Source organism: Vicugna pacos, chromosome 1, assembly GCF_048564905.1.
Source record: "Vicugna pacos chromosome 1, VicPac4, whole genome shotgun sequence".
NCBI classification, from domain to species: Eukaryota; Metazoa; Chordata; class Mammalia; order Artiodactyla; family Camelidae; genus Vicugna; species Vicugna pacos.
In genome coordinates this window covers 3,557,431-3,566,248 of record NC_132987.1, presented here as the reverse complement: position 1 = coordinate 3,566,248, position 8,818 = coordinate 3,557,431, and the positions used below count along the sequence as shown (strand labels likewise).

At 43.4% G+C, this 8,818-nt stretch overlaps 1 protein-coding gene across 1 annotated transcript in view; it reads left to right on the top strand.

The window, feature by feature from the left end:
• Window positions 1-4,464: 4,464 nt before the first annotated feature.
• The window catches only part of COL6A5 (collagen type VI alpha 5 chain), a 112,305-nt gene continuing 107,951 nt past the window's right edge, over window positions 4,465-8,818 (top strand). Inside the window, exon 1 of the mRNA XM_072971325.1 lies at window positions 4,465-4,634. The gene's annotated coding sequence lies outside the window, so the exon portion shown is untranslated. The remainder of the gene's footprint in view (window positions 4,635-8,818) is intronic.

Sequence of the window (8,818 nt, the reverse complement as noted above, 5' to 3'; positions counted from 1 at the left end):
TAGGCTAGGGAGGTGGTACCCTGAAAAAATGGCAATTCTCTTCGGAATCACACAGGTAGAAAAATAAGTTCCCAGGAGAGAGGAAGGGAATGTTCTAAGAATCTTATACTGGACGATTGATGTCCAGTATAGGCAGGAAAAGTAATGGTTCCAGTGTTGATACTGTGATTTGCATGGGTGTCTGTATCTCTGTTCCTGTCTGTATAGACTGTGGTAGAGGCTGGGATAACGGACACTGAGTGGAGGTGATGATGGGAAGAGGCTTCATAGAGGAGGTAACATCGCAGGGACTCTTTGAGGCTCACTAGAATTTTACTAGACGGGCAAATGGAAATAGCAATTGCAAAAGCATGAAGGTATGGATGGAATGGTATGTGCGGGCCTCAGCAAGGTAGCTTTGATCTGGGTGTATGTTAGAAAAGCAGACAGCATCGAGATCGGTAAAGAACTTCTCTCCCTTGTTCTATGTTGAACTCTGTCCTGGGAGATTGGGGACCCATTGCGTTTTTTCACGAGGTGAGTTTCAAATCAGACTTCTCTTCCAGGAGGACTGGTAAGCAGTCCAAAGTTCAGACTCCAGCTGGACACTTGAGGCCGGCCTGCTGCTCTGTGCTCTGTGCTCAGCTATAGCTCAGCATCCCTCTCTTCCTCCTTGTTCTCCTGGGCTTGCGTCCTAGCTGCAAGTCCAAGGATGCTTGTAGAGGGAGTCGGGGGAGTTTGTACTACAGGAGAGGCGTACTTTGTCCTCCTGAAGGTCCCTCCACTTGACTCTTGACTGGAGGTCAACAGCTCTGACCCTCGACAGCACTAGGGTGAACATTGGGGATGACATATCGGGGGAGGGCTGGGGCCTGAAAGGATGCAAAGGACAATGATTATGGGACATCAAAGACGAGTTTCATCTACATCAATATGTTGCCTGGGCTTTGCCTCAGTACCTTCCACGATGAAGCTGATTTCTACCCCTAGTGCCTGGGCTCCTAGTTTGGTTGATCTTTGAAAATCTGACAGGCTGAGAAACTCGGGGCAAAATTCTCCTTCTTGCCCACTTTGAATCAGGAGCAGAAATCCATGATCATCAGGCTGTTTTTCCTATGTTTCAATCCCCCCTTGTTCTCAGTATGGCTTCACATAGAGAAAAGAAGGTATAGCAGATTCCAATATAGTTTCATACAGAAACAAGAAAGTTCATTATCAATAATGCATTTTATTTACCGATTATTTTACCTACTGGTGTACAGGCACGATAGAGTGATACAAGGTCAGTTGGTGAGAGAAGTGCTTACTTTCCACCCTGCTTCTTTTAATAATTCTGATTGTGCCAGGGAGAAATTCCATCACTTCATTTAAATCATCTCTGGCCGCAGATCATCCTGTGTCCTTCTTATAGTATGGGTTCCACAGTTTTGGAAATAGTATTTCTCTGTGAGAATTAAAAAGTGCAGAGTAGAGCACAGTTGCTATACTCAGTCTAATAGTTATCTCCTTACTTAAAACAGTTGCAGAAACCGCAGACTGTAGTGGCTGGGCTAATGAAAAAGAAATGTAACTAACAATGAATTCTGGGAAAACACTGAATATCCTTACCACAATTTTGAAATTCTGGATTTCTTTTCTTTTATTCAATACCAAAGCCAGATAAATGTAAGTCCAATTAATCTATTTTCTGTGTGAAGAAATTGAAAATGTGGTGGTTTTAGTATCTTAAATTCCTTCAAAAGTTCAGCTTAAAACTCCTTAAACAAGTTTCTTCTGCATAGCGCAGGGAACTATGTTCAGTATCTTGTAGTAACCTATAATGAAAAAGAGTATGAAAAGGAATATATGTATGTATATGTATGACTGAAACATTATGTTGTACACCAGAAGTTGACACCACATTGTAAATTGACTATATTTCAATTAAAAACAAAAAAGGAAAAAAAAACACCTCTTATTTTATGAAACAAATTTATGCATCCTTAGTAGAGTAAATGTAATTCTCAGTAGAGGACAGCTTTTGCATTATAATTTCTTTAGGGAAAAGACTTGTTTGAATTTTACAAACAGAAGAAAGGAAAAAGAAGGGTTGAGTTCTCTGGAAAAGGCTGTCAATCCCCAAAGCCACTTTTATATGACTGTATGAATGTGAAATCTCAATTGTAAAAAACATTCCCACAATAATACTTTCCAGAAAAGTTACTCCAAAAAGCCAGCTTCCTGTTGTGCTGACATTATTTAAATGCTGCTGCTGTAATTGGAAGGGGAGAACCCTACCCTTCTCCTGAAGTGAAGTCAGCCTCCTTCCCTCCCTGGGGATTTCACTCGTGGTTGGAAAAGAACGACTCAACTAACTCATCTCTGTCAGCTGGGGATGTCTGGACACAGCGTGAGCACAGCTCCCCCCGAGGCCCCGGCACAAATGGGAACTGCAACAGTATTTGGTCCCTGAGGCTCCACGCTCTGACCCTTGCCCGGACAGGACCTGAGACCCGCTGATGTTAAAGGTTGAGTCTTGGGGTGGGGTGTGGCGTGCACCTCAAGTGGGGAAACCATTCCTTGGCATCTCAAGTTTTTTTCTGATTACGTTCCAGAAATGATACTAGGTGGTGGTGTACCAGGAGCGCGGCCGCCCACCTCCCCCCGCCATTTTGCTTTTGTTGGGTTGTGGTCTCTGTTCTCATGACATCTCTTGGGGGACTACTGAGCGGGGCCAAGTTTGACAATCAGAACGGGTCTGTGGGCGCTGCCAGGGACCATGGATACTCAGCACACCTCCCACCCCTCAACACACACACACACATGAGAGGAAAACCTTAAGAGGGAGGAACCAGGTCAGGCAGGTTTGGGGGTGCTGACCCTTGAGGACCAGGAGGAGACCTCCCCCCCAAACTGAACAGAACTGTGTTCAAATTGAGCATTTGAGGGTGTTCTGTGCAGAACCCCTTGGCTTCCTGACTGTTTTAAATAGATTCCAGAAGTCTAGGTCACCTTTAGCTTAGAGCAAATACACTGTCTTCTGGGGAAAACCATTTCCTCCTTATTAGTAAAAAGCAAAAAGAAAACCAGTTGCAAGTTCACACATATTTGTGTTCCCTTGGTTAGAAAAATAATAGTCAAAGGAAAAGGTCCCGACAGCCCTCGTACAACTTCCCTCTTTCCATCCTTCCAACCACATTCTTCCTCAGATACACCTGGAAACTTCCTGATTAACTTAAGGAGCAGTTCCAGAATCAAGAAGCCTAGTGCCCCAGAGGTCCTTGCTGAGCAAGGCGGGGCTCCCACCTCTCGTTTCCTCTTGGCCTTTTAATAAACTTCCATCAGTGTAAGTAATTTCCCCATGTCTCTTCGTGGACAGCCGAGAAGCAAGCAGGCTACAGCAATAGACTAAAACAAATAAAAGATTGAATCCAACTGCACAAGCTGGGAACATGTTTACCTATAAAATCCCAACTGTGGGTCCATGTCCATGAGAAACAAACAAACAAACAAACATTAAAAAAAAGCCACTCTAGATAAACAACAAATTCCTACTGTATAGCACAGGGAACTACATTTAACATCTTAAAATAACTTACAATGAAAAAGAACCCGAAAAAGAATATCTACGTGTAACTGAATCACTATGCTATAGACCAGAAACTGACAGAACATTATAACTCAACTATACTTCAGTTTAAAAAAGTAATCTGTATAAAAATCTTGTTCTCCAGCAACTTTTCATCAAAAATTTTAATGCCTCTTTTGCCCAGTTATGATAGCTTCGAAAATGTTGCTGTTTTAACTTTATCATTCCTTGTACATTTATTAGTTGGCATTCTGCGATAAAGAAGGTCTTTTGCTCTTTCTTTCCATTGATTTATTTACAATTTTTAACATCAGTATGGTCTCAGATTGTTTTGAATTTGATTTATTATATCCACTACTGTCATTAGGTTTCTTAAGTTGTTTGGTTGTGGTGTAATTTACCTACAGTTAAAAAAAAAAAAGCCTTCAAGTTCTTCATTGTCATCTCTGTGAGAAATCAGAACTTCATTTTTGATGCCCGTGCCCCACTTCCCTGGCTCCCGTTCCGGGCGCTGCAGGGCAGCTCCTGCGACCTGTACAGGTGCGCTCTCTGGTCCCTCTCCGACCTCCGCTTCGGGACATCGCCCTGTCCTCCCCCCAGCCCCCGCCCTCGAGACTGTCCTCTGGTTCTCTGCGGGTAGCGGAGGAAACCGCTGAGGAGCCCGCTGGAGCCGAATGGCCGGCCAGTCCTCAGCCCAGTAGCAGCGGTGGCCTCAACTCAGCGGCCAGCAGATAAAGGTTGCCCTAGGTTTCTGAGAAACCGCCTTCGCAAGTTCTTTTCTGGCAGCCCCCGTCTTCCCCCGAAGCGGCTCGTCGGAGCCAACAGCTGGAGCGTCTCCGGACACGCCACGAAACGCGGGGGGAGCTCCTCGTCAGCCGGCAAGCTGAGGTCAAGGGTCAGCGCCGGCTTTAAAGAGCCGCGCGGGCGCTGCGCGCCGGGTACCACCTGCGGCTTCCCGGCCGCCTCCCGGCTCCGCGCTCCTCCCCGGCCGGCCGTGCGCGGGCACTGCGCCCCGGCGCTCCCGCAGCCCTCGGGCAGCTGGGGGCTCTGCGGGGTTCTCAGTGGCCCCAGACCCCAGGAAAGCTCGGTGAGTGCGGCGTGCGGGGCCTTGGGACCTGAAGGGGGCGGAGGAGGACAGGTGCCTAGGCGTGAGTGCGTTCTGATGATTTCGCGCCTGGAGGACGCCCTGTATCCCGGACTTCAAGGAATTTTGCAAAGGGTTGAGACTGGGTTTTTACAATTGGAAAGGACCTTGGAGCAGGGCTATCGAAAGTGTGGTCCAAGGACTAGAAGCAGCTCCGTACCCTGGGACCTTGTTAGAACTGCGAATTAATGGGCCCCGCCCCGCACCTACTGAGCCCGGATCTCCGGGGCGGGGAGGGGCGGGCTCTGAAGTGCGTGTGTTAACAAGCCCCCCGGAGATTCTGATGCAGCTGAAGTTTGATAACCACTGACGTAGAGGTCATTTAGGCTATCATTTGGGCCCCTCACCCCATGCAGGAACCCGCAAATAAACTGCAGTGGGTGCAGGGACCCTGAGCCACAAGGCATTAGATACGGGGATATATTCAGATATTGCCTAACAAGAACTTTGAAATACTCATGGTTGGTGGGAATTGCTATTTTGTTTCAAGCTGCGAACTAACATCTTTGAGCTTTCCTCAAAACAGCACTTAACTGGCGTTAACAAACATTTCTGAGTTTCTTCTATGTGCAAGGTTCTATCAAAATGAAGGAGGGAGTTACTGTTTCTTAGGATCTCCAAACTGGTGTATTTTTTCCTTAACCAAGATCTTTGTAATTTGGTGTAGTGCTTCATACCGCACTTTTATTTTGGCTTTAGTATTTAAGTGTGCCTTCTGAAGTTGATTTTTGTTCTTGTTGTTAATCTGGAATGCCAGCATAGATATTTTGGAAGAGGTATTTATTTTGAGAGTTCTGAAGGAAATCTTAAAGGAAAAAAATCTTCACTTTCTCATTGGCAAGACACATCTTTTGATCTTTGTACTGATATTTGCGTGCCGTGATATATTTTATGAATAGAATAAATAGAGTCCCAGAGATTTCTTAAGAATCAAAGCGAGAGAGACAATTAGTTGTCTTCTCTGAGGAGTCCAATGCCACAGCAAGCTGCCTTGTACAAACTCGGAGAAGAAATCCATTGCTTTGAGGAAGCTCCTTAGAAACAAATATGGATGCCATGTATACCCAAATCATGTGGTTCCCCATTCTGCAAGGTTCTGAACAGTTTCTGCCAATGAACCAGGGACCCCATTCATGAAATACTGGATGATGAAGGTTCTATGATTGGTCTGGTGTCAGTTGTGTTGTTTGGTTCTCCTTTGTCTAATCTTTGGGTGGCTTAATTTAAATATTAAATCTAGATCCACAACTCACTCATTTGGAAACTTTGGAGCAAATGCAAATTTCTGTTTTCCTCTCATCTATGGGTGGTTACGGGATGTATGGTTTATCTTAAAAATTTTTTTATTGAAGTATAGTCAGTTTCCAATGTTGTGTCAATTTCTGGTGCACAGCATAATGGTTCAGTCATACATGTGCACATATATTTGTTTCATATTCTTTCTCATTATAGGTTATTATAAGACACTGAATATAGTTCCCTGAGCTATACAGTATAAACTTGCTGTTTATCTATTTTATATGTAGTAGTTAGTGTCTGCAAATCCTGAACTCTGAGTTTATCCCTTCCTACTCCCTTTCCCCCCTGGTAACCATAAGTTTTGCTTTCTATGTGAGTCTCTTTCTGTTTTGTAAATAAGTTCATTTGTCTTTTTTTTTTTTTTTTAAAGATTCCACATATGAGTGATACCCTATGGTATTTTTCTTTCTCTTTCTGGCTTACTTCACTTTGAATGATAATCTCTGGGTCCATCCATATTGCTGCAAATGGCATTATTTTATTATTTTTTTATGGTTGAGTAGTATCCATTGTACACATAAGGACGTATGGTTTTTGTTTTGTTTTTGTTTTTGAGTTTTGGAGGCAGGATGTATGGTTTTGATGTAGCACTTGCTGGCATTATCCCACAGTATCTCCCCAGAGTTCCCTACCTGCTGTATGGCTGTCACACTGAATCCTTATTAATATGTTAAAACAGAGAAAATACTTAATATAATGGTCATATCATTAATTATGTATGCACATTTTAAGTTAAAACATCTAAAAGCCTTGTTCACAGATTTCAAAGACTAACTTCTGTTTCAAATCAGCTTCGGACGTGTTGGTGAAATTGGAAGCCACTGCTAGCTATGTCACAGGCCTGTGAAAATACAGTTTGCCACAGTAAATATTCGCCTGAATCATGACTGCACATGCTTGTTCCTAAGTATTCAGAGAGCATGTACTCAGCCTCCTTCTGTAACGAAGTAGGAGATTTACAACCTAGGTCTTGTTTTCATGTTATTGGATGTTGTGATTTTCCTTCTCCAAGTTCAAATCACCTTTTAGAAGGGAAGAATTTTGAGTCCTGGAATATCTACCCTTTAGCTCTGACAATAGAGGACAGAAACTCCCTTGAGATGTGTCCTTTTCATTGCATTGCAGTCTGCTTTTAGGATGTTCCTGTCTATTTCGTAGGATCTCAGATCCAGGTCCTCTCTGCAGAGGAGGAGGAGGTGGGTACTGAGTAAAACTGGAGCCTAAGATACAAGCAAAATGCATGCCAGCTTCTAAGGAAGAGCCAGCTGGTGGTGCATGTCACAGTTGTGGGCATCTGTCACCCCTGTCAATCTCCAGTGCCCAATGGTACTGCCCTAGGTTCCTCTGACTTGCCTGAATTCTGATCCTTCAAGCCACTCTTTGGGGGCATACTGTGATTCAAGACTTAGTCTCTGAAAGGCTGTTGTAAAATTCCAAAGTATTTGAGGGTCCCAGGTGACACCCTGAGCCTTCTCCCTTAACATGATTAGCTAATCGTTATTTTGGAAGACATTAAGGGACACGAAGAGCCAAGAATAGAAGAGATCTTTGTAAAGGCAGTGTAGGGCAGTGGAAAGAGCATATTTCTGCAGGCAGAGAGACCTCAAGTTTTGAGACAAGCTGTATTACCGCTCTGACCCTCAGTTTCTTCATCAGTATTATGGGTACAATTACTGTGCACAAAGACCTACTCTTCTGCTGGGCCATCTACTTTCTGTGTATATTTCATCAGCTAACCTTTGCTACAAAGGAGGTTTGGAACTATGTTCTTATTGCTGAGCAGGTTGCCCCATCCATCTATTGGTATGGAGGTTCTCTTAATAAAGAAAGATGGAATATCAGGTAATAGGGAGGCAGCTAGAGGCCTCTGCGGCATGGATGCGGGACAAGAATGGTTCTTTGGAGAAGAGCAAGTGACCGTGGTTGTGTTGGGTAGTGGTTTGCACATGTGCGTGCACTGAGGAATAGAAGGTGGAAGAGAAAATGTAACAATAGATTTCTAGGCAACTCGATGGCTTGAGGATGTTCAAGTCAAGCGGACAGCCCCCTGGAGGAGAAGTACTCTGGGTGTGATATTGTGGTAATAATGGTATCTCTGTCTAGGTCTTGAAGCAGTTTATTAAAGTGGTTGTATTTAAATCTCACAGTGATATCCAAAGTTAAACACATAAACACATCTACTTTTTTTTTTTTTATTGCCACTTCACTGATGAGAAAGTTGAGGCTTGGGATTATTAAAACCTTGCCCAAGAGCTCATGCCCGGTTAATGCAGAGCTACCCTAGACCTCAGCTTTCCTGACACGCCGTTCATCTCCTTCATGGAGAGGGTGCAGGTTGTAGAAGAAATGAGAAAGTGAAGGTGACTCCACATACTTTATTTCGATGATTACAATTAAGTAAGAAAACAAATTTGTGCATTTGTTAAAAATGCACAAATTTGAGAGATAACATAATCAAAATTTGCAAATGGTAGAATGATTTAAGATCCCACTTACCTGGGTTCCAATCAACATTTCATCCCTTCCTAGCTGTGTGAACATGGGTAAGACATTTAACATTACTATCTTCTCCTGTCTTATGGGCAAGTAGTAGCACTCACCTCACAAAGATGTTGTAAAGATAAAGACAAAGAATCATGACACATAATAAGAAATACGTAAATGCTTGTTAGTCCAGATGGACCATAACTAAAAGAAGCAATGGAAAATTAATTGAGTTAGTTGAGATTCCTGATGACAAAATAAATCCAGAAAAAAAGATAAATAGCTTCTCTATAAGTAGTAACAAGCAGCCAAAAGTATAATGAGAGGAAAATGTCTGTTCTTAA